General features: G+C 40.5%; 1 pseudogene; it reads right to left on the reverse strand.

Annotated features, from left to right (window-relative positions):
• Window positions 1-2,364: 2,364 nt before the first annotated feature.
• Window positions 2,365-22,253, reverse strand: LOC143683055 (adhesion G protein-coupled receptor L2-like; annotated as a pseudogene).
• Window positions 22,254-27,254: the final 5,001 nt, after the last annotated feature.

Below are 27,254 nucleotides of genomic sequence, written 5' to 3' on the forward strand. Positions count from 1 at the left end.
GCTATTGATTTTAGCATTGGGGACATGAGTTTAAGAGCAAAACTTTAGATGGGTGCAAAACTCGCAGCGAACTTATAAACTGGAGATGAGGACGTGGAGAACACCGTGAAGCTTTCCTGCTGTGACTCAGTCTAGATCGAGCCTCTCCTGCTGATGTCAGGGGGCGGGCTTTCTAATTTTAGGTTAAGCAAGTTGCCAGGAAGCTGAAGCTGGCCTTTACATATGAGAGGCTGGTAGCATACTCCCAAGGCCAGCAGCAGCTTTCTTTTTAAATTCTTTAAGCTTCAACTTGAAGAGAATGATTTACAAGGGGACTTCTTTCAAGGACAATGCATGCTTTCACACAAAATCAGTATGAGAAAATAAAGTGGACTGCTTAACAAACAATATGCAAAATAGGATTCTTCACCCAATAAAAACAGTTATTGGTCCCTGGCGAAATGTTCGTGGGTTATCTCCTGAAGGTTTTTATCTCTCAGGTTTCTTATTTGCGTTCAACAAGGAATAAGAACACAATAAATCCTGGTTCTCATTTAGCACTTCCAAGGTATCTTTTCTTTTTTTATAACCTTGATTATTGCTTTAGTCATTTTAACATGCTTATATAAAGTCATCCTTAGGTACATGTGAATTGAGAAACCCTTATACCAAGCAAAGAGATGTCAGATGTAAAACTAAGCTCAGTCAAATTCAAAGAAAGGAGGACAGGCCAAGATAGCACAGAAAGCCAGAGAGCGCACAAGTATTCTGAAAATGATCCTACCAGATGTTTCATGACTAGTCGAAATTATTGGAACAGAGCTCTCTAGGCAATGAGTCATCCCACAGGGTCAGCAGCAGATGTTTGTGGCTTCTGCATTAGGACTTCCAAACATGTTTTAGCAAAATTCCATGCTATGGCATATCTGTTGAAAAAGGTAAGGCAGAATCACTTCACTGGGCTGTTGTGAATTTATGTAACTTTTAGCATAGTGCTTTACAACTAATAATGCTAGCGATTATTACTGTTGGTCACTAGAAACGACACATACTTATTTGTGAATCACCTTACCTGAAAATTAAAAAAAAATTGTTTGCTTTGCAGATTTTTAAAAAAATGGATTTGGCCAACCATGGACTTATTCTACTGCAAAAAAAAAAGAAAGAAAGAAAGAAAAAGATAGCTCCAGAATGATATTAATTATGATTAAACACAAAAATTGTGTCCACAGTTTCTTGTTCAGCGGTAGTTTCTAACATTTCTTTAAAAATAATTCTTTGCCCTTATGGTATCCTTATTCTGTTTTTTGGGACCACTTAACCCTTTCTCTGGAATTGGCCTAACCCAAAGGCAGATTTGCACTGTAGCTAATGAAGTTTAAGTGCTTGTTTCCTTATTTTACGAGGAACTCTATGAGTGAAGTAGTGGCTGGGAGTTGTACAATATTCTAAGCGGGGAAAGAAGCCATGTTGTAATCTAGAAAAGACTGTTTATCACGCCTCTATTTATTCTTTTTATTTTTTACATTGTAAGCACATATTTATTAGACAATATCAAAATAATATATGATACACTGGAAATGCCAAATGATACAATACACAAAATGATACAAATGGTGCAAAGCTTGTAAAAGTACAAAAATTTGTCAGATTAAATACTGTGAAAAATGATATTACAAACATTAAATGATACAAGTACTAAATGATATCATGCAAATAATAAATGATATAATGATAGAAATGCTAAATGATACAATACTAAAAGATATAGCTACCAAATGATACAGTGATGATGCCAATATTAAATTATACAACATCAAATGATGCAATGCTGTGAATTCTAAACATCTGTTATGTACAAAGCATCTCCCTGATCTTAAGTCTGAAAGCTGAACTGCTGAATGGAGACATCAGCAGAGGAACCTCTGCAGGGATCCATACTCTACTCCACCCCTAAAGGAATGGCTACAGGAACAGCCTTAGCAGCAAGATGTGATTAAGAGATGGGATGTAGCCCAGGTAATAACACTAGCTTCCTGGTCGGCTGAGAAGAGAAAGCCAACACAGAGCTTTTTGAGCTTTTACCAAGGTTTATGTACGACCCTGCCAGAGCTGTTGTCCAAAATCATGTCATCCCAGAGCATTTTCTTATATCTGAATTTATTGGTTTCTAAACCACTCAATCATTAAGTCACTCAACCAATTGAACAACATGATGCCTGATCCTTAATTTGGGGGGCAAGATTGTGTCACATTTTGCGGAAGACATAATGCTTGACAGTGAAATGGAACGCTGAGAACAGAGCTCAGTGACCTGGGTTGGGTTGTTATTTTCAGATCCTGATTCAAACCAATAGTGGCACCGTTCGGAGCCCTGTAAGCAGGTTAGATGCCATAAAGAATTTTGAGGGCAGCCAAGGTGAGCTTGGTGACAGATTCTCCAGTTCCTGATAGGATCTGGTTGGCTAAATCTTTCTTTTTTCCTTGGAGCTGTAAGATCTTCTCTTCCACTGCTGCCTCACAAACAAGTCTGTGTATGACAACATCTTTCTGTTGTGCTACTCAGTAAATTCAGTCACTAGCTTGATATTTGAGTGATGGACTCCAGGGCATGTCCAGAAGAAAAGGATGGCTTTCTTCAATCAGGTTCAGACCAACACCTCCAGCCAAGAGAAAGAGTAGCATAAAATTAAGGCCCCTGGATTTGTCGTTGAATGCCTCTACCAGACCCATCCTCTGTTAGGGGCTGGCAGAGCCATTGATGGTGGCGTAAGCCAGGCCATGCCTTTTAGGGTACAGTGCCACAACTTCCAGCGTGCAGGTCCACTGTGAGACAATGACTTTCTTCTGGGAGCTTGAATTTCTTTGGGTCACCTCCAATTCTGCCAACAGAGATAAAATCTTAGTGCTCCTTTTTGTAGCTTTGAAAAGCTCCACCTGAAGCATTGCCATGAAGGGAAACAGGGCTCTGAGCCTTGGAATTCAGACAATGTCAAAGCGCTGAGCTGCTCTTCCAGGGAAAAGATGAGGCCTTCACTCAGTTCTGTGGAGCCCAGGGCTGACTTCAGTGAAGAAAGGTGACAGCACACTGGCAGAATCTCGGCAACTATGACAATGTGTAGACGGGGCTATGTAGGAGGGTCTGAGTCACAAGGTGTCCAGGCCCACTGGGTCCAAACTCCTGTGACGCTCTGCTGAAGGGATTATCAGGGCTTCTTCCAGATTGGTTGTATCCATTTGCATTTCTTTTTAGATAGGACTGCAGAGCTGACCTCAATCTGGCAAAAAAAGACATTATGAATAGACTTTATCTTCTGAAAGCTTTAAATGGGGCAACTGAAATTTATGCTGGGGCGACATCACTAATGGTTTGCTGGTCTTTCATTTTCCTCAGCAGAAGGCTCTTGGTTAAAATGCATAACCATTCTAACTGCACCTGGAAACTCACAGGCGCAGCCTCTTCTGGATGGCCGGCATGCCTGGCTATCCTCTGCCTTGATTTCTTTAGTATCCCACTTCTCAGATGCTCTTTGCTGAGTTGTCCCTCTTCCTGGGGCTTGCTCATTGGATTCTGACAGTGAATATTTAGAGGCAAAAACTTGGTTTCCTTTCTCTCAGAGGTTCTAATTTTTTTTTTATGTATATATCATGACTCTCACCATTTGCTTTCTCCTTAGGAGACACAGGTGGTTTTCTCAGCTCATTACCATGGCACTGTTGGGATTTAATTTCAGAAAGATTTCTTTTGCATGTGCTTGCAATCTCCTTTACTTCACACTGATGCTCTAGTCTCTCCTTTCTTTCTTCTCTTGGATTGCACATTGTTTTTTCTTTATCAACATGTGGGATGGGAGAGCTTTCTCTATCCAGCATTTACATTCAGGCTTCTGTTCCTTCTTTGGTTCAAAGAGCTGACTTCCCTTTCCCTTTACTCCTTATCCACCATCTTTTCCTCCCCTTCACCTTTGATGAACTATTTCCAGAGAGATGATTCTTGATTCTTGTCATGTACCATGAATGGGTTTCTCTGTTGGTTGGAAGGATGAAGAAATGGCTCAGATGCACCCTAGGGCTTAGTGGTTATAAAGTGTTCTTTGGAACTGGGTTCCTGCCATGGGATGCAGCCACTCTCGGGCTTCCCCTCTGTGCTACTTCTACTACAGAGGAAGAACAGTGTGTATTCTTTCTTGCCTTGTGGTGAAAACAGCCCCTGAAGCTCTACCACAATCTTCATGCAATAAACAATGGGAAGCAGGAGTGTCGGTGATCCACACCAAGTCGGAGCCACACATTTCCTCCCAGCACAGGTGGAAACTCTTTCCTGTATTGGGGCCATCATGGGTGCCAGTCTTTAGAAAGCAGAGGATTTGTGTTCCAGGCACCTAGCTCACCCTTCCATTTATTCTTGAGCAGAGGACAGAGGTTTAAGTATTTCCCACAAACTTTCTAGTAAACAAAGGTGCCTATTCCTGTTTTAAAAGGGGAACGAAACATAAATATTACTCTTCCATATTTCTTCTGCCTGTATTCAGTGATTAATTTATTTTATGATGAAGTTCTAATGAAATATAAATTGTTTCAGCAAAGTTTTGCTTTTCTTTTCGCCCCTTTGTGTAAACCTGTTAATAATGAGTCCATCACTAATATTTAACATGGATTGACTGTAAATAAATGTGAATCTTTTCCAAAAAAGAGAAACATTCATCAAACAAGAATAGAGTGGTATTTTAAAAGGAACATTCTGAGAATAAGAAAAGTCTCTTAAAATTTTAAATATGACAGCAAAACGTGAGAATAGCAGGCAAATTTAAGGAATTTTCTAAGAAAATAGCACAAAAGACAAAGAAATGAAAATATAGAAGAGAAGAAAGGGAATTAAACGAATGATATGAGAGACAAGAGAAAAGGGAGAGGTTTTTTTTTCCAAAAAAAGAATGGGCCACTGAGTACACAGAAAACTGGATGATAAAGGATATACTCCAAGGCATGTAGGAGAGAGAGAGAGAGAGAGAGAGAGAGGAAGAGAGGGTGCAAGGGAGCAAGGGAAGAAAGAGAGAGAATATGCATGCAGAGGAAATGATCAGAAATCATTGTGACAATGGAGAAATGCCTCCAAAATTCTGAAAGACTTTGATCTAAAATTCTATTTTCAATAACTATCATTTAAAGTATGAGAGTGGACTGAAGAAATTTTCAGACATGCAAAGTTTCAAAATACTTAATTTTCATGCACTCTTTCTCAGAGCAGTGATTGGAGCGAGTGTACCACCAATTCATTGAATAAACCAGTAGACTGGGGATCTAATACACGAGGGATGTTAAGGGATTCCCAGGGTAATAGTGAAGGGAAATCCCACTGAATTGGAGGTAGCTCAACCAGCCCAGATAAGAGCAGGATAAAGGCTTGCTCTAGGACAGTTATCATCAAAGGAAAAGAAGAATAAAATGGCCTGGCATGATGGACCACATTGGCTGGAGTTTTATAGGCTATTCTGATGAGGAAAAATTCAGTGATGTCACACAGAAAACTAAGCAATTGAATGAAGAATTTAGTGGTTATTTCACAGAAAACCAAATTTTTAAAAGGACAATTATTAATTCTAGGAAAAGCAGAATATAAGCAAGAAAGGAAATGAAATCCTAGTAAATTACTTTGCTTAAGAGTGAAGGTTATTAACACAGCCATAATCTTGCAAACTAAATCTTGATTTAGTTCAATAAAAAATTACAACAGATATTTGGAGGATTGTGTGTGTATGTGTGTGTGTGCATGTGTTTACGCACACTGAATCTTCAACCTCCTTGATAGGCACTCAAGTAATAGGTAAGGGATTCTATTGTCATCCACTTATTTATTTTTCCTAATGGAAAATCTTTTTTTTTTTTGCTTCCAAAATAAATGCTTTCCCATGCAATTCAGAGAAAGCTGACCCCATCTATGGTTCCTGGGGTAGATCCTGATTACACATTAAAGGCAATCCCTTTCCCTGGCATTATTGGTTTAAAGAGAGAGAACATATGACCTAGTTATGGTGAATGACAGGAAGGAAAATCTTTGATACACGTCTTCTGGGCAGCTTCTTGGAAAAGGCACACAAAAAAAGCAGTTCCTTTTTTTCTAGATATCTTCCTGTAAGTGGTATGCCAAGAAATCCTCAGCATGCATATTGCTTCCAGTCCAAGAAACAGTGCCAAGAATAGCAGAGAAACAAAGAGCCAGAGATGTATCAAGAGAGTCTCCAAGATTGGGCATGCTTTTTGTGCTGGTTTGAAAGGATGTGTGCCCCTTAGAAAATCCATGTTTTAATCAAAATCCCATTTCATAAAGGTAGAATAATCCTTATTCAATACTGTATGTTTAAAACTGTAATCAGATCATCTCCCTGGATGATGTGATTTAGTCAAGAGTGGTTGTTAAACTGGATTAGGTGATGAGATGTCTCCACCAATTTCGGTGGGTCTTGATTGGTTTACTGGAGTCCTATAAAAGAGGAAACATTTGGGAGAATAAGAGATTCAGAGAGAGATTCAGAGAGAGCAGAATGACATAGCCACGAGAAGCAGAGTCCACCAGCCAGCGACTTCTGGAGATGAAGAAGGAAAATGCCTCCCAGAGAGCTTCGTGAAACAGGAAGCCAGGAGAGAAAGCTTGCAGATGATGCCATGTTTGCCATGTGCCCACCCAGATGAAAGAGAAACCCTGTGTTCACCATGTGCCTTTCCAGATGAGAGAGAAACCTTGAACTTCATCGACCTTCTTGAACCAAGGTATCTTTCCCTGGATGCTTTAGCTTGGACATTTTATAGACTGGCTTTAATTGGGTCATTTTCTCGGCCTTAGAACTGTAAACTAGCAACTTATTAAATTCCCCTTTTGAAAGTCATTCCATTTCTGGTATATTGCATTCTGGCAGCTAGCAAACTAGAACACTTATATAAAGAATAGAGTATCGACTTCCGGAGAAGATGGCAGCTTAGTAAGATGCGCAGATCTTAGTTCCTCCTCCAGAACAGCTACTAGGGGAGTAGAAACGATACAGAACAGCTCCCGGAGCCATGACAGAGAACAAAAAGACAGCATACCCCATCCTGGAACGGCTGACTGGCTGAGAGAACCCACTCCGGTGAGATCACCGAGGGGCACGGGCTTTCCCGGGCGGGGCGGCAAGCGGCCGGAGTCCCTCCCTTCCTCCTTCCCGGGCCAGATGGCAGAATTGGGCAGGCAGTCCTCTCGGGCCATGGCGGCTGGCGCCCCCACCACACAAGGCCCCCCGGACCAACTGAGAGAACTGGATCGGAAATCCCCAGGCCGCGGAGAACGGTGACAGGGGGTCCCTTCCAAACACGTGACTCCCCGGTCCGGCTGGGAACGGTGCACTCTCCCGGGCCACGGCGGCTGGCGCCCTCCCGCCACGCTTGGCGCCCCGGGCCGACTAGGAAATTCGGATGGACGCTCTCACGGGCTGCAGTGGCCGGCGACCTTCCCTGCGTTCGGACCCCCGGGCTGGCTGGCACTCTTCCAAGCCGCTTCGGCTGGCGAACCTCCCCCACGGTGAGAGTTCTCCAAAGTTAAAGGACCCACAGCACCTTTTACTAGTGGGACCCGCAGAAAAACGTGTGCCACAAGTGCCACCTACTGGGCAGGATAAGAAAAACAGAACCCAGAGATTTCTCAGAAAAATCTTTCAACCTGTTGGGTCCAACACCCGGGGAAATCTGACTAAATGCCCAGATGCCAGCAGAAGATAATGGATCACGCTCAGAAAATTGAAAATGTGGCCCAGTCAAAGGAACAAACCAATAGTTCAAATGAGATACAGGAGCTGAGACAACTAATGCTGAATATACGAACAGAAATGGAAAACCTCTTCAAAAACGAAATCGATAAATTGAGGGAGGACATGAAGAAGACATGGGCTGAACAAAAAGAAGAAATAGAAAAACTGAAAAAACAAATCACAGAACTTATGGAAGTGAAGGATAAAGTAGAAAAGATGGAAAAAACAATGGATACCTACAATGATAGATTTAAACAGACAGAAGATAGAATTAGTGATTTGGAGGATGGAACATCTGAATTCCAAAAAGAAACAGAAACGATCGGGAAAAGAATGGAAAAATTTGAACAGTGTATCAGGGAACTCAAGGACAATATGTGAGCAGGGGCTCAGGGAATTGAATGATAATATGAAGCACACAAATAGACATGTTGTGGGTGTCCCAGAAGGAGAAGAGAAGGGAAAAGGAGGAGAAAAACTAATGGAAGAAATTATCACTGAAAATTTCCCAACTCTTATGAAAGACCTAAAATTACAGATCCAAGAAGTGCAGTGCACCCCAAAGAGATTAGACCCAAATAGGCATCCTCCAAGACACTTACTAGTTAGAATGTCAGAGGTCAAAGAGAAAGAGAGGATCTTGAAAGCAGCAAGAGAAAAACAATCCATCACATACAAGGGAAACCCAATAAGACTAGTGTAGATTTCTCAGCAGAAACCATGGAAGCTAGAAGACAGTGGGATGATATATTTAAATTACTAAAAGAGAAAAACTGCCAACCAAGACTCTTATATCCAGCAAAATTGTCCTTGAAAAATGAGGGAAAAATTAAAACATTCTCAGATAAAAAGTATACTGAGAGAATTTGTGACCAAGAGACCAGCTCTGCAAGAAATACGAAAGGGAGCATTAGAGTCAGATATGAAAAGACAGAAGAGAGAGGTATGGAGAAGAGTGTAGAAAGAAGGAAAATCAGATATGATATATATAATACAATAGGCAAATGTTAGAGGAAAATATTATCCAAACAGTAATAACACTAAATGTTAATGGACTGAATTTCCCAATTGTTCTAGTTTGCTAGCTGCTGGAATGCAATATACCAGAAACGGAATGGCTTTTAACAAGGGGAATTTAATGAGTTGCTAGTTTACAGTTCTAAGGCTGAGAATTAAAACAAGTCTATAGAAAAGTCCAATCAAAGGCATCCAGGGAAAGATACCTTGGTTCAAGAAGGCCGATGAAGTTCAGGGTTTCTCTCTCATCTGGAAAGGCACATGGCGAATGCAGTCAGGGCTTCTCTCTCGGCTGGAAGGGCACATGGCAGACACGGCGTCATCTGCTAGCTTACTCTCCTGGCTTCTGGTTTCATGAAGCTCCCCGGGAGGCATTTCCCTTCTTCATCTTCAAAGGTCACTGGCTTGTGGACTCTCTGCTTCGTGGTGCTGCAGCATTCTCTGCTCTCTCTGAGTCTCTCATTCTCCAAAATGTTTCCTCTTTTATAGGACTTCAGAAACTAATCAAGACCCACTCAGATGGGTGGAGACATATCATCCCCTAATCCAGTTTAACAACCGTTCTTAACTAAATCTCATCAACCAGGGAGATGATCCCATCACAGCATTGAATAGAGACTATTCTACCTTTAAGAAATGGGATTTATATTAAAACATGACTTTTCTTAGGGGACATACTTCCTTTCAAACCAGCACACCAATCAAAAGACATAGACTGGCAGAATGGATTAAAAAACAGGATCCTTCTATATGCTGTCTACAGGAAACACATCTTAGACCCAAAGATAAACATAGGTTGAAAGTGAAAGGTTGGGAAAAGTTATTTCATGCAAATAACAACCAGAAAAGAGCAGGAATGGCTATACTAATATCCAACAAGTTAGACTTCAAATGTAAAACAGTTAAAAGAGACAAAGAGGAACACTATATACTAATAAAAGGAACAATTAAACAAGAAGACATAACAATCATAAATATTTATGCACCGAACCAGAATGCCCCAAAATACGTGAGGAATACACTGCAAACACTGAAAAGGGAAATAGACACAAATACCATAATAGTTGGAGACTTCAATTCCCCACTCTCATCAATGGACAGAACATCTAGACAGAGGATCAATAAAGAAATAGAGAATCTGAATATTACAATAAATGAGCTAGACTTAACAGACATTTATAGGACATTACATCCCACAACAGCAGGATACACCTTTTTCTCAAGTGCTCATGGGTCATTCTCAAAGATAGACCATATGCTGGGTCACAAAGCAAGTCTTAACAAATTTAAAAAGATTGAAATCATACACAACACTTTCTCGGATCATAAAGGAATGAAGTTGGAAATCAACAATAGGCGGAGTGCCAGAAAATTCCCAAATACGTGGAGGCTCAACAACACACTCTTGAACAATAAGTGGCTCAAAGAAATTGCAAGAGAAATTAGTAAATACCTCGAGGCGAATGAAAATGAAAACACAACATATCGAAACTTATGGGATGCAACAAAGGCAGTGCTAAGAGAGAAATTTATTGCCCTAAATGCCTATATCAGAAAAGAAGAAAAGGCAAAAATGCATGAATTAACTGTCCACTTGGAAGAACTGGAGAAGGAACAGCAAACTAACCCCAAAGCAAGCAAAAGGAAAGAAATAACAAAGATTAGAGCACAAATAAATGAAATTGAAAACAATAGAGAAAATCAATAAGACCAGAAGTTGGTTCTATGAGAAAATCAGTAAGATTGATGGGTCTTTATCAAGATTGAAAAAAAGAAGAAGAGAGAGGATGCAAATAAATAAGATCAGAAATGGAAGAGGAGACATAACTACTGACCTCACAGAAATAAAGGAGGTAATAACAGGATACTATGAACAACTTTACGCTAATAAATACAACAATTTAGATGAAATGGACGGGTTCCTGGAAAGACATGAGCAACCAACTTTGACTCAAGAAGAAATAGATGACCTCAACAAACCAATCACAAGGAAAGAAACTGAATCAGTCATTCAAAAGCTCCCTAAAAAGAAAGGTCCAGGACAGACAGCTTCACATGTGAATTCTACCAAACATTCCAGAAAGAATTAGTACCAACTCTCTTCAAACTCTTCAAAAAAATCAAAGTGGAGGGAAAACTACCTAATTCATTCTATGAAGCCAACATCACCCTCATACCAAAACCAGGCAAAGATATTACAAAAAAAGAAAACTACAGAACAATCTCTCTAATGAATATAGATGCAAAAATCCTCAACAAAATTCTAGCAAATCGTATCCAACAACACATTAAAAGAATTATTCATCATGACCAAGTAGGATTCATCCCAGGTATGCAAGGATGATTCATCATAAGAAAATCAATTAATGTAATACACCATATCAACAAATCAAAGCAGAAAAATTACATGATCATCTCAATTGATGCAGAGAAGGCATTTGACAAGATTCAACATCCTTTCCTGTTGAAAACACTTCAAAACATAGGAATACAAGAGAACTTCCTTAAAATGATAGAGGGAATATATGAAAAACCCACAGCTAATATCATCCTCAATGGGGAAAAATTGAAAACTTTCCCCCTAAGATCAGGAATAAGACAAGGATGTCCACTATCACTATTATTCAACATTGTGTTGGAGGTTCTAGCCAGAGCAATTAGACAAGGAAAAGAAATACAAGGCATCAAAATTGGAAAGGAAGAAGTAAAACTATCACTGTTTGCAGACGATATGATACTATACATCGAAAACCTGGAAAAATCCACAACAAAACTACTAGAGCTAATAAATGAGTACAGCAAAGTAGCAGGTTACAAGATCAACATTCAAAAATCTGTAGCATTTCTATACACTAGTAATGAACAAGCTGAGGGGGAAATCAAGAAACAAATCCCATTTACAATTGCAACTAAAAGAATAAAATACCTAGGAATAAATTTAACTAAAGAGACAAAAAACCTATATAAAGAAAACTACAAAAAACTGTTAAAAGAAATCACAGAAGACCTAAATAGATGGAAGGGCATACCGTGTTCATGGATTGGAAGACTAAATATAGTTAAGATGTCAATCCTACCTAAATTGATTTACAGATTCAATGCAATACCAATCAAAATCCCAACAACTTATTTTTCAGAAATACAAAAACCAATAAGCAAATTTATCTGGAAGGACAGGGTGCCCCGAATTGCTAAAAACATCTTGAGGAAAAAAAATGAAGCTGGAGGTCTCGCGCTGCCTGACTTTAAGGCATATTATGAAGCCACAGTGGTCAAAACAGCATGGTATTGGCATAAAGATAGATATATCGACCAATGGAATCGAATAGAGTGCTCAGATATAGACCCTCTCATCTATGGACATTTGATCTTTGATAAGGCAGTCAAGCCAACTCACCTGGGACAGAACAGTCTCTTCAATAAATGGTGACTAGAGAACTGGATATCCATATGCAAAAGAATGAAAGAAGACCCATATCTCACACCCTATTCAAAAGTTAACTCAAAATGGATCAAAGATCTAAACATTAGGTCTAAGACCATAAAAAGTTAGAGGAAAATGTTGGGAGATATCTTATGAAACTTATAATTGGAGGCAGTTTTATGGACCTTAAACCTAAAGCAAGAGCACTGAAGAAGGAAATAAATAAATGGGAACTCCTCAAAATTAAACACTTTTGTGCATCAAAGAACTTCATCAAGAAAGTAGAAAGACAGCCTACACAATGGGAGACAATATTGGAAATGACATATCAGATAAAGGTCTAGTATCCAGAATTTATAAAGAGATTGTTCAACTCAACAACAACAAAAAGACAGCCAACCCAATTACAAAATGGGAGAAAGACTTGAACAGACACCTATCAGAAGAGGAAATACAAATGGCCAAAAGGCACATGAAGAGATGCTCAATGTCCCTGGCCATTAGAGAAATGCAAATCAAAACCACAATGAGATATCATCTCACACCCACCAGAATGGCCATTATCAACAAAACAGAAAATGACAAGTGCTGGAGAGGATGCGGAGAAAGAGGCACACTTATCCACTGTTGGTGGGAATGTCAAATGGTGCAACCACTGTGGAAGGCAGTTTGGCGGTTCCTCAAAAAGCTGAATATAGAATTGCCATACGACCCAGCAATACCATTGCTGGGTATCTACTCAAAGGACTTAAGGGCAAAGACACAAACGGACATTTGCACACCAGTGTTTACAGCAGCGTTATTTACAATTGCAAAGAGATGGAAACAGCCAAAATGTCCATCAACAGACGAATGGCTAAACAAACTGTGGTATATACATACGATGGAATATTATGCAGCTTTAAGACAGAATAAACTTATGAAGCATGTAATAACATGGATGGACCTAGAGAACATTATGCTGAGTGAGTCTAGCCAAAAACTAAAGGACAAATACTGTATGGTCCCACTGATGTGAACGTACATTCGAGAATAAACTTGGAATATGTCATTGGTAACAGAGTCCAGCAGGAGTTAGAAACAGGGTAAGATAATGGGTAATTGGAGGTGAAGGGATACAGACTGTGCAACAGGACTAGATACAAAAACTCAAAAATGGACAGCACAATAATACCTAATTGTAAAGTAATCATGTTAAAACACTGAATGAAGCTGCATCTGAGCTATAGGTTTTTTTTTTTGTTGTTGTTTTTTACTATTATTATTACTTTTATTTTTTTTTCTCTATATTAACATTCTATATCTTTTTCTGTTGTGTTGCTACTTCTTCTAAACCAATGCAAATGTACTAAGAAATGATGATCATGCATCTATGTGATGATGTTAAGAATTACTGATTGCATATGTAGAATGTTATGATTTCTAAATGTTGGGTTAATTTCTTTTTTCCGTTAATTAATAAAAAAAAAACCTGATGAAGTGTATTGTAAAGATTAAAATAAAGCAATATAGTTAAAACGCTTAAAAAAAAAGAATAGAGTATCTGTGGGGGACTGAGTGGTCCTCAGCCTGAGCTGTCAGATGTGACAAACAGTGGCCAGTTCCCTCAGGCTTCACTGTCTTCTGGGGTTGGTATGGAAGGAGTGAGTCTGTTGAGGACTGGATGGATCCTTGGGTCCTACGTGATGGAGCTCCAGGCCTGGGCTGCAGCGGCGCATTAAGATGAAATATCTGCTGCAATACATGATCTCCACTGCTGCTGCCCTGGAGGTTGTTATGCACTAATTCTGAAGTGATCATTTTCTCAAAAGGAAAACACTTCCAACTCAGTCTACAGTCTACAACTTGCCTACTGCCATGATAGTCCCCCTTGTGTAGTGAGCAACTGTTGTTGAAATTACCATTAAGCGGTAGAGTGTCCATGGCACTTGAGTTCTTGGCATTATTCAGTGAATCCTTGATTAAGCACTGAAGTGATTTTGAAAGCACCTGAAAAAAGGAAGATGCAGATACTTTTCTCCTAGCATCATTCTACATCCTTCTTATATGGCTCTGTATGCCGGTGGTTACGAGGCCCTGATTCTGGCAGTTGACGCCTTCCCTGACCTGTGGGGGCTGTCAGCTGGGAGACCACCACAGCAATACGAGAGCCCAAAGCACTTTCCAGACTCTTTCAACACGAGTGTCTGAAGCACTTTCCATGTTCTTTTTGTACTTTTGTTTTGGAAAGCACAGTAAAAGGTGAATACTCCCTGGAAAGCATTAAAGGTGGTGAAGAGATGTTCCATCACAATAGTCTCCTTATTTTTATGAAAAAGTAACCCAAATGACCAGGTTGGGCCAAGAAGTCACAAAAAGAGCAAAGTACCAAGCACATAAGGCATAATGTTTCCCCACCTGCTAGAATCTGATTTCAAAGTTTTTGAGTGTTTCACCATTTTGCACAACATGAACACCAGGAAGATAGTATTTAGCAGAATCATGAACATAACAGATCCAGTGAAACTCCATATGAAATAGTTATCAACATGAAGCCAATAAGCTTTTTCTATTCCATGACTCTTATAGCCATATCAATAGTCAATAGCAGCTGAAACTCAATCACTGTAGCAGGAAACAAGTAACCAGGAACACAGTAATATTTCTTCCTTGAATATTTACTTTCAGACACTTAAACTAACATCATATAGAGTGGTACACCATTTAGGCACATCTGAGTAGAAGCCGACAAAAAGAAAAATGTAGAAGGCCTGCAAATATTGGGCATGCAATCATATACTTTGTTTGATTAACGCCTATTAGGAAAATAAATTCAGCAATGAAAAGGCTAAAACAGAGGTTCTAGTTGCTGTCTAGACCATGGAAAAAGAAGAAAGTGAAGATGCAGACAGCCAGGCAAACAAGGGAAATGACAGTTCCTACTCAGGAGATGAGTGTAAGGAGTAATCACAAACTCCATTTTGTATACAATTTCCTTTTGGGCCATGAGAATTGCAAAATTGAATTGGTGGCTGCATATACATGCTGAATGAGTTTTATCATTGTCAACCAGCTTGCAGCCCTGGGTAGACCAGTATCCCATCATACTTCTCTCTGAGTCATTCCAGAAAGAGCAGCTTGCATTGAAATAATTGTTAGATAATTGTGTGGTAGGATAAAAAGCACAGGATCGGTTAGTTATACTCAGCTGGGCTCCTTATTGATTGAAACTGAAATGATGTGGGAATTCTCTGCAATGTTATGTATTATTTTGACCTATAAAATCACCACCCAATTTATGGTTTCATTTTCCTAACTGTCTCAGACTCTGGTAAATAATGAACACCAACTTTGCAAGCCCATTCCTGCTTTCTGTTTGACAGTATTGGCAGAGAGTTGGCTCGAGCTGCCTGATCCTTTGATGCCCAGAAGAAATTTAAAGTCTTGGACCTGTCCTTCTGTACTTATTACTGCAATTTCCAAGACAGTTTTATCTGTGGGCATTGAGTTCCTGGTTGATTCCGAGAGATTGTTAGCCAGAACACAAGCTCATTCCTCAAGTTTTGAGTTATGTAGCATGTGCTTATTCAGAAGAATTCATGTTCCATGATTCCAAGACTTCAGTTGTCAGAAGGTTGTCCACTATATCAACAGTTGCCATGTGACAACTCCATCCAACTGAATCCTTTTCACTAGGTTTCAGTTACTGCGGCTGTACATCAAGAATATCCACCAACAGCTCCATCAATCTCAGTGGAGAAATCACATCCCCAGAAAACACAGGCCCTTTGGTATGTTTAGCCAGTTCATTGGTAAGACTAGCAGCATTTTCTCCACTTCTGGTCTTCTGAGCCAGCAAATTTACCCAGTGTGGGATGCAGTTGCTGAGATTGGGACCCCTAAGGTTCCGTGTTCCAGTGGAACCAGGCAAAGATACACAAGGCAGTTCCTCTTGTTCCCTTGGGACACAGCCATTCAACCATCATTTCCTTTTGTGTCTGAGGCCACCACATCCCCCTTACTTGTAATGCTTCACATAATCTCTCTGGCAGGTGAAAAATATTTGTAATGTTAGAGAAGTTGTAGAAACTGCTGGAGATGGTTTTGTCCCTCTGCTTGCTTCCTGCAATCCCGCTAAGGTTGTGCTCTTGGGGCCCTTCTGTGAAGTAGTGCTTGTGGTTGATACTGTGGAGTTGAACAGCTCAGCCGAAGAAATTATTGTCACAGCTGTGGTAGGCACCTGGGCAGGGTCAGGTGGTCCAAATTCCAGAAATTATCATAGAATGAAGTTATTGCTCCATACATAACAATTGATTATCTCTTGGATTGTAATCCACTGCCACAATATATTGGTATTGCTTAGGGAAGGGAGCACCTACATATTCTGCGCTGTTTATTCGGGTAGTATAAATGTAACCAATTGCATTCTTGCCTGTTTCACTTCCACTGCCTTGATAAACTGATCTGACCACACAGAGGACTCTGCATATCATTAAAAGCATTTGTCATAAACAACCCTCCCACGCTGCTTCAAATCAAAGAGTTCTTGGATTCAGTTGGCTAATAACTATCAATCCATTGTTCTGCTCAGTGGCACATACAACCCGTAAACCATTTTCCTGGGTTTCTATCTCCTAGGTCGATATGTCTTTCCTCGCCATCTACACAGTGAGGTATTGTAGTAGTTGACAGAGTTAATTATCGCCTCACCACTCTTAATTCTAGTCCTCAAGTTAAATTTCATAATATTCCTCATTTTTTCTTCGTTAAAGGAGACAGCCCCACCATATAAGACAAATCCAGTACTATTTACTCAATTTGGAATTTTTGTGTTGTTGTTTGGTGACTGTCATGATCAGGTTCATGTGTCAACTTGGCCAAGTGGTGGTACCTGTTTGTCTGGTTGGGCAAGTGCTGGCCTGTCTGTCTGAGGACATTTCATAGAATTAAATCATGATCACGCCAGCTGCAACCACAGCTGATTCCACTTGTAATCAACCAAAGGGGAGTGTCTTCTGCAATGAGTGATGCTTAATCTAATCACGGGAAGCCTTTTAAGGAAGATTCAGAAGAGACAGGCTCTCTTCCTGCTTCGGCCGACGAGCCTCTTCTGTGGAATTCGTCCAGACCCTCCATCGGAATCATTGGCTTCACAGCCTGCCCTGCGGATTTTGGAGTCTGCATTTGCACAGTTACATGAGACACTTTTATAAATTTTATATTTGCGAGTGTTTCCTGTTGATTCTGTTTCTCTAGAGAACCCTAACTAATACAGTGACTGTTCTGGAAATCTTCTAAGGAAGTATATTTTATCAAAATATAAGTACCACAGGGAGTCCAGGGCATGAAATAAATTTTATCTGCAGCCTGAAGAAGGTCCTTGCACCCAGTGCCTGCTTTTTATTCAGCTTCATGAATACATGGCGAGTTCACAATTGCTTTTGATGTCCCAGGGCATACAGGAATGTAACGGGCACATCATCTTGGATTACAAGGTATTCGTGTGTTCCAGGACGGGGGTCGGGAATGTACCTGGCCCAGCAGGTGCTATGCACTGTGCTCGGATGTTGGCCTTGGTGGTCAGAGCTCTGAAGGCATCTGGGAAGTAGCAGTCTACGTGCTCCATCGGAAATGGTTCAGCACCACTAATCCTCTATCCCTGATGAATTAAAAGAGCCAAATCTAAGATTTTAGTATGTTAAAAAGCAATAACATGTTAAAAGCAATAACAAAATAACCATTAATCTTATCAAGATTATGAAAACAAAGCAAATGATAGAGAAACATATTTCATTCTCTATGTTTTATGTTAAAAACTGTATGTGTAAAAATGTTGCCTGTCCTGTTTATTACTGATTAATACACTGTTCCAACCTAACTTAGCCCCCAGATGACCAAAGAACATGCCAGGCATGGACTTACTCATGAGTTTAATTAGAGAATTACAAACCGGACAAGATTCATCCTGATAGCAACCCGTGGGGAAAAGGAAGTCTGTGTTCCATGCAAAAAAGAGAGAGGAGTGCCTTGGGAGTGATTTATAAAGGGGGAGGTTCACAGGGTGTGACAATGGAGTTTCAGCACAGTCTCATGAAATTTTGAATGGGGAAGGGGAGGTTTAATAACATCCCCCTGAGGGGGTTCTGTTTACCTTTAATGTCTGTCCTGGTCATGTAGGCAGCTGCGTGTCATCACTTGTTTTCATAATGGACCCTGGGTCATTTCAGTCACCGACACACATCAGACTACATCGCCCATAGGACAGACATTGCATCTATATTCCTCAACAGCAGCATAAAAAAGAGGCAACAGGACACAGGGAACCCACCCCCACCCCCCACCGAGATAACAACCCTTCAAAGTTATGGAAACCTGTGATTTCAGTCTTAAATGAGATTCTTCCGGATTTTCCAATGTGCTGAATTCTGCCAGGCCAGCAGGTTATTCCACACCATGTTCGATTCACAGGGATCACAGTCCAAGGCAGGCCAGTGGCGCCCAACAACGGCAGCTCAGTGTGCACTCAGCACTGAGATTTATTATGCATGTAGTTCACCACAGAAACTAAAGCCAAAAAGAAAGATGTTTATGATGTTGTTCTAATAGAATGCAAGCCGAATTTCCACTGGTGGACAGAAGTGTTCCTGGAGAAGGAGTGCTGTGAAGGGTGTTAGATACCACACTTTTCCCCCCTGCAATTGCAGGGTCTTCTGGAGTCAGATTCACAGTTACCCTGGGCATACTAAGGGTCCAAAGTCATACATACTGTACCTTGAGGTATGGGGGTCCTAGATTGGTTGCATATACAACTTTTGCATTTTTTTAAATAAACTGTGGTCTAATACTTAAATTTTGGGTGGCCCCAATACCCCATGGGCTTAGGGTTCCCAACCAATGTCGTTGCCATTGGCCAATCGACCTTATTTTCTCTGATTTTAATGCTTATCACAAAGGCAAGAGCAAGTTATCTTCATGACCTCATTGTGGCTGTAGCGCTGCTGGTCCTTTCACCAGAATTTGCGGTGCTTGCATGGGCCCCTGTGGTTACCAGTTCAATAAGAAGGAGCAGATACTCAAGGCTGTGAATTGAGGTTTGTGAGAGCTGCATGCAACTGGCATGTCCACTGCTGCAGAAATTGCTTGTCATCTTTTCACTGCTCTTTTAAAAGCCCATTCATCCTTTCAATTAACCCCATTGCTGTTGGATTGTAAGACAAATGAAATATCTAGTAGCCTAGGCTTGGGTTAGTTGTCTGGTAGAGGGGGACCCCCTATCACTGTCCCCATGTGTGGGGACCCAAAAGAATGCCTTTAGCTTTTCTAAGCTATATGTTGTAGCTTTTTCGTTAGCTTTCCTTGCTGAGAAGGCCAGCAACAGTCCAACTGTTGCTGTATCTATGGTTATAAAGGCATATTTTGCACCTTTGTATAAGGGAAGGGGCCCAATATAATCTACCTGCCGTCTGGTGACCAGAATCTCCTCACGGCAGATGTGACCAAGTTGGTGAGGAAACATCCTTGGGCATCACTGTGAACAAGAAGGGCAGGCATCCATAAAATTCTTTAGTGGTTGTCTGGTGATGGGCAGCAGAAATTGCTGCGCCAGTCTCCACAGGGTTTGCTACTCTCAGTGTCCTGTTTTCTTATGCAAACGTTCAGCAGCCTCATGCGATGTTGACTCTAGGCTATAAATTTTTGCTAAAGTATCAACTTTAGTATTGCCAGGTAATGAATCAGTATTATGGACAGAGACATAAAACAGGGTTACCTTTTGCTTGTGACAGGCAATCCCGAGGTTTTCCCACATTTCTTTTCTACACAAAAAGTGGCAGATAACAGTCCATTGCTCTTGCTTCCACAAGGACGTCCACACTGTCAGACTCCAGTGCACTAGCCCAATGGTCAGGACAAGTAGTTAATGCATCTCCTGGTTCATGGATAACGGCCATCCATATGGCCCTTAATTCAGCCCATTGGCTGCTTTTCATGGTCCTGGTTTCCCACCATAATGTCCATACTAGGTTGCGCGACTACTGCCGTCCAGAGGTCCAGCTGCTCACATGCTGATCCATCAATATACCAGGCAGACTCAGGTGTGCAGCCACATCAGTCAACTGTGGGCACAGAAAAAGCCACCTCAGGAGGCTCAGTGGGGAGAGGCAAGCATTGTTCTTCCATATAGAAAATAGGTCCTAAGATATCATGCATCTCTGTACTAAAAAGGCTGTTGTAAAAAATGTTGCACTGTAGCAAAGAAGCTTTCCATTTCGCAAATGTGCTCAGTGGTGGCACTGCCAGACTGAGGCTTAGTGGCAGCGGCCTGTATTTACCCTTGTCCAGGGATGGCTGTTCTTAATTTCACAGGGCATTTCTGAGTTAGTCCTTCAACTTGCAATAAGGCATTATAGGCAGCACACAGATGTTTTTCTAAGGGGCAATATTGTAGTTTAGATCCTTTCCAGAGCTGAGACCAAAAGTCAATGGGAACTCGCTTTGCGTTTTGCCCTTGCCATAAGTCCCACCCAAAGCCAACATCAGCACTGGCCATGTCTAATTTACAAGACACATTTGGGTCCCCCCTCCTCTCATAAAGTCTGAGCCTGTGTGATAGCCTGATTGGCTTTCTCAAAAGCAGCCTGCTGTGGAGCATCCCATTCCCATGTTCTTTCTTTTCTAACTAGGGCACACAAAGGTTTTAGAGTCTATGCTAAATGGGACATAAGTGGTCTCCAATAACCAACAAACCAAGTGATGTCATGAGCTGTTTAGGAGGCTATAGGGTGTGGTAATTTTGCACTTTACCAACAATAGCAGAGGGAATAGTCTCAGTCTTACTTAACCAAACAACACCGAAGAATTTGACAGGCCATGCAGGCCTTGGCAATTTGTCCCAGTTTACTGCCCATCCTCAGCTCTCAAGGTCTTAGTGGCAGGTTCCAATTCTGCAAGAGATTTACTGGTTAACATAACAGCAACAAAATAATGAAAAAGAGTGACCTCTGCTGGAGGTTTCCATGACCATAACAAATCATGGGACTATGAAGATACCCTTCATACCAGTGCTACCAGTAGGAGCACTGGTGTCCTTCCCACAGGAAGGAGAACCCAGACTGGTTGGGGGCATCTAAAGAGATACTAAAAAAGGCATTGGCAAGATCCAACACAAGAAAATTGGCCCAACTGAGTATTTATGTCCTGTAATAAATTAGCTGTGCTTTGCACAACTGCAAACAAAGGACGGGTGATTTTGCTAAGTTCTCTATAATCAGTACTCATCCGCCAGGCTCCATCAGGGTTCTTCACTGGACAGACTGGGCTATTGAATGGGCTGTGAATGAGGATTATAATGCCCACTCTTTCCAATTCCTTAATGGTGGCAGTAATTTTTTTGATGGCCCCCTCGTAACTTATATTGATGCACCACCACCATGCATAATGAAACCACTTAACACGTTCTCTTACGGCCGTTTTGACCACTTGGCAACATAGATGGAATTTACCTACAATACTTTGCAAAGTGATATTTTGCAAAATATCAATTCCCAATATATAGCCTGGAACAGGAGCTATATATAGTTATACACTGTATACTTTTGAGGTGGCAACCACTTAATCTGTATTAGTAGCTGTTGTTGTGTTGCTGTAATACTTCGGCTCTCGTACATGGCAATGGCTAATGTAGGCCCACTGGGTAGGGGCCATTTTCCATATATTATGGTGCATGCCACTCTAGTGCTCATGAGTGTCCAACCCTAAGCTCATTAGAAGGGGAACTGAAGGCTGTTAACTCAATATTTGACCTCTGATCCCCGGTGCCCCCATATATAACTTATTTGGGGATCTTGGTTAGTTCCCTGTGTGAGGCAAAAAGGAGCCTGCCAGGCTTCCTCAGCAGGAGAAGCAGAGGGCCACATAGACTATAAGGGTTGGGTCTTTCAGCCCCAGTTTCTCTTCCTGTCCACTGATTTGGTTTCAAGTTTAGTCTATCTTTGTTTTTGGGGTAATTTACTCCAGAGCCTGACAGGTACTGCATTTGGCTGCCCATCGATATCTTCCATTGTAGTACCAGTGGCCATCAGGTCAGTCCACATCTGTCTCTCTGATGCACGGCTTGGACTGACATGCCCCTTTGGAGCATGGCCCGTAGCTCCTACTCGCCCCTCTGTGCCTTAGGTATTATGACTCTGCTACACCAGCCACAATTTGAGCAGCCTTTGAAATGGGTTGCCCTACTTCTGGGCTAAGGATGGGTCAAAGAGTCCCATACCACTGATTGGGGGCACTAAGCAGGATAGGGTCCTTTATGCCTGTTGTGAAGGTTTCATGATCTGATCCAACAAAATTAACAGCATAAATGGCGTGATTCATTCCTAGTCCCCTCAATACACTTGCAATTCATCTAGTGTATTCCAATGAGGAGGAGCATGCAGTATGTGTCCCACATTGGGACAAGTGTCTCTGTATTTCTCTTATTGTTGTAAGTCATTTAGCAATGAATTGGATTCTCACTTGGCAGCCAGAGTATACAAACATTGGCAGAGGGAGGAGTGTATAGTAATTAAGGCTAATTTGCTTATTTGATTTCCCAAAAATAACGCTCCCTCTACAGCAGTGTTCCAAAGACACAGTAGCCAATTTGGAAGGACTTCTTTAGGCTTTGTCTGTATTGATTCCCGATTTCACGTAATTCAATGACAGCATAGTCCCACATGGCAACTGAGAGCCTCTGGTCGGGAAGGGGTGCTGGGGAAGCACCAGAGAAACCCTCAGCATCACAACCCTAGTGGGAGGTGAGGGAGTTGAATATGTTCTTAGTTAAGTTTTTGTTGGACTAGAGGATGAACAAGCTTCCTTTCTTCATTTTCATCATCTGAAAAGAAATCAACAGGATCTTATAGTTTAGGCTCCCAGTCAGGGGAAGTCAGAATAGGCCTCCCTTGCCCCTTGGGCAGTCTATGCTCTCTTACTGTAGTATACCAGGATGCCAATATTTCTAGACTCTCATCTACATGGTGTAGCCTCTCATTCAATGCATCTTTCAAATCTTCTTGGTCTGTACATAAGTCTCCTTCTAACTTAAGTTCTTCTTTCAGGCAGTGAATCACAGCTTTAGCAGCCAGGGCCTCTTCTGTGACCAATTATGTAACTCCTAACAGGAACTATGTGACAACAATGGAGGCCTGATGGCTTTACTTTTGCTAATAAATTCCTAACTGTCATGTGGCCTGCTACAGGAGTACTAATGATCCATCTGGAGAGTCCTGGGTATCGTCTTACCCTCTTCATCTAGGAGTATAGTTACCCCTCTCCATATAGATGTTGCAGGCCACTCCAGGATTCTCCCTGCAGAGTCTCCCTTCCCAGTATCCATGACTTTTATGGCCAGTGGCTCTTTGGTCTCCTGGCTGGCTCACCAATATTCCAACCCAACTTAGCCCCAAGACCAAAGAACATGCCTGGAACAGAATTATTCATGAGTTTAATTAGAAATTTTTGAACAAGAGAAGATTCTTCCTGATAGTGGCCATTCGAGAAACAGAAGTCAGTGTTCCACACAAAAGAGAGAAAGGAGAGTGCCACCAGAGTAGCTTATAAAAGTTTACTTTCAGAGGCTGTGACAATGGAATTTCAGCATGGTCTCATGACATTTGATTAGGGGAGGGAAGTTTTAATGATATTCTTTCCCCCGTGAGGGGGTCTGTTGACCTTTGATATCTATCCCAGTTATGCTGGTGATTGCATACAATGACTTGTTTTCATAATGGAGGAGGGGCCTGGGCCTTGGGTATATATATATTTTTGTAATTAAAGTAGATTAAATTTTTAATATCTGTATTGCAAGACCCAAAAAAGAACATCTTTGTAACTACAAGAAACATCTTTGTAACTTGCAATCATATATCTCATGGATGCGGGAAAAAAAAATGTAGTAGGCTCAAATCATCAAAATGGAAGCTTTGGTCCCTGTCGTCATTGCCAAATATTGCTGACTTCCCTCTACCCTACACCAGCAATGAATTATCTCTTTGATGTGATTATAAGTGACTATATTATTCTACATTACTGTAATCATCTCCTAAGGAGAAACTATCAGTTTTAATAAAATAACTGGGAAGAAGGATAATAGTGAGCATTAGAAATGGATTTGTAATTCTAGTATTTCTGATGGTGGAATTTTGGTTTATCACAGATCGAAGAGCTTCCATAGTCTTGCCTAAAAACCATCATTAAAAAGGTATGCAAAGTCTGAGTGATCAATATACCATTAAATGTATTTACTTATAAAACTATGTGTTAGATTCCTAGGCTGTTCCATCCAGTACCATGAGATGGTCTGACTTAAATAATGGGAATGTATTAACTTACAGTTTTGAGGTTGAGAAAATCAACCTCAAAACTAAATCAAGGCTCATCAAAGTGATGCTTTCTTCCTGGAGACTGGACGCTGGGTGAGCATCGGCTTCTCTGCCACGTGGCAAGATAAATGCTGGTATCTGCTGGTCTTTCCCTTCTTTCGTATGTTCCATTGATTTCATTTTCTTGCTTTTGTGGCTTTCTCTCTCTTTGCCTGAATTTCATTCTCTTCATAAAGAACTCCAGTGATAGGATTAAGGTCCATTCTGATTGAGGTGGGACACACCTTAACTGAAGTAGCCTCATCAAAATTTCCTATTCACAATGAGTCCACACACACAGGAATGGATTCCGTTTAGGGACATGCTTTTCTGGGGTACATATGACTTCAAACCACCACAACAGTATAATCAAAATGAACTTAGTCACAAGAGATGGAGTTTGGTGGTGTCGACATTCCATAAAAAAGTGAAGCAGTTAGCAATTTTGTCACTAACAGCGTCACTGATGCAGCTAGAAGAGATGCCTTCCTGTTCTGTACTGCCTTTCATTCCATGACACTATCGCAGTGTCTCCCACAGGAGTCATATTTTTCTTTCAGGAGGGACCTTGCTGGATTCATGTTTGTGTTCCCCAAAGCCCTGGCACAGTGTCATGAAAGTTGCATGCATGCAATAAATATCTGATGGATGAATGAGTGCCTTTACTGTTTTTCCTTACCTGTCACATATAAAGACCCAATTCATTGGTTCAGAGATTTAGCAATTGATATATACTTATTTTACTTATGATACCAGGATTAATAAAACAGGATATTGACTCTCCAGGTGTAACTTAATAAATAACCTTTCCCATTCTAAAAGCTGTAATTGCATGTCCCTGTTTTAATTACTTCTCTCTCTTACATTGTTATGTTTGAATCTTTACTTTTCCATTTTGTTTTTTGGTTTGGTGGCTAGGAAGCTGGTGTTAAGCCAAGTAATATACTCTAGGTTGTTATCATGTGGTATCATTTTAGGAAGAGTGGCTACTGGATATTCCATTTTCTCAGTCTGTGAGGGATAGTCACTTGAATCAATTTTTTTCTTTCAAATTTTAAACTTTACTGTAAACATACAATTATATTACTTTGCATACTTATATCGTGACTTGTGAATGTTGTCAGACTCATCAGGAAGCTGGCATGTTTCTTTAAATTATGTTTGTTAAATAAGTTTCTTGTATGTCAGGTTGAAATAATAATATATACAAAGAACAAATTGTTTGCTATATGAGTACTTCTCCCATTTGGTAATAGAAGTTAGCAGGAAAACAAGAGGACTTGCCTTTCATAATTTGCTATAAAGGCAATATTTTCAGAATCATAACTGATCTATAATAATTTTTCTGATTTTAATAAACTACATACCACTACTTTGTAATGTCAGTCTATTCTGAGTGGGCATCATGGTGATTTCCTCAGAAGGCATTCATTTTCATATCAACTGTTTATCACAAAATATTTGTCACCTTTCCAGGGTATTGAATTATGGAATTTAAGGGCAATATGTTGTAAATAAACTTAGATTTGGGTAATGGGAATTTATTTAAACATATTCTTGCTTTTATAGTGTGAGATAAGTAGGTCTTGGTGTGCTTCTAGCAATCATTACACATATATTATTATTACTCGCAATCAGGGGGCTAGAAGATTTTTAGAATGAGTACATTCTGTTGGACGAGAAATAAAAGAATACAATGCAATTAAAAATACATTTTTAAATTAACACTGTTTCTTGTATTTTTATTATAACTTGTTTTTATATGCTTGTCACGAAAGTCTGATGGCTAGAATTTGCTTGTGGCCCTTAGAGCAGACCCATATCAGCATATGTCAGCCAAAACAGAGCTGAAGAAAGCATTATAAAATTTTATTATGCATATAAGCATAATTATAATATGTGCTTTTTGTGTCTGACTTCTTTCACTCATCATAATATTTTTGGTATCCCCCCATGTGGCTAACTCTATCAGTAGCTCCTTCTATTTTGTGACTCCATTGCGTACATCCTAGGTCAGTGGTTGTGCTAGGATAGAAGAGGGACGGGCTGGAAAAACCCGTGAGGAAATTTTCTGTAGGGATGGAAATGTTCTATTTGTTGATTGGTGAGGTGTTTACATGGACATATTGATTTGATCAAACTCATCGAACTGTACACTTCAGATTTGTATATTTCACTGTATGCAAATTATGCCACAATAAAATTTAAACTTTATTGGAATGAGGTGATCTAGGAGGAAATGTTTTTAGAGGTTTTTGTGGGTAGGTTATGCTTGTTTTGTCTATCTATAGAGATATATTTGTGGTTCCAATTAAACTGACCTGCTTTACTTTATACTTCCTTTGAAAAATAAGTGCATCAAAACGCATTTTAAATCAGTAGATATCGCTCAGAGTCTGGAGGAAAATATTTTTTATTAAGGCTATTTCCGTGCTTTTTTAAACAGGAAAAATATTCATTCATTTGTGAAGCCATGAGCATGATGTGCATCTTGGGTACTGGGGAAGGAGTGTGTTGAGCTAGACAGAAACATTCCAGGTCCTCCCGGAAACTATAATCTTTATGAGAGGACAAAGGTGAATAAAGGAATTGCAAGCATAGTGAATCTAATGAACTGGGAAAGCACAACATACTGGGAGGTGGGTGGGTATGGAGAGCTAACCTACTCTGAGGGCTTAGGGA

This window comes from Tamandua tetradactyla, chromosome 5 (genome assembly GCF_023851605.1).
Source record: "Tamandua tetradactyla isolate mTamTet1 chromosome 5, mTamTet1.pri, whole genome shotgun sequence".
Taxonomy (NCBI): Eukaryota; Metazoa; Chordata; class Mammalia; order Pilosa; family Myrmecophagidae; genus Tamandua; species Tamandua tetradactyla.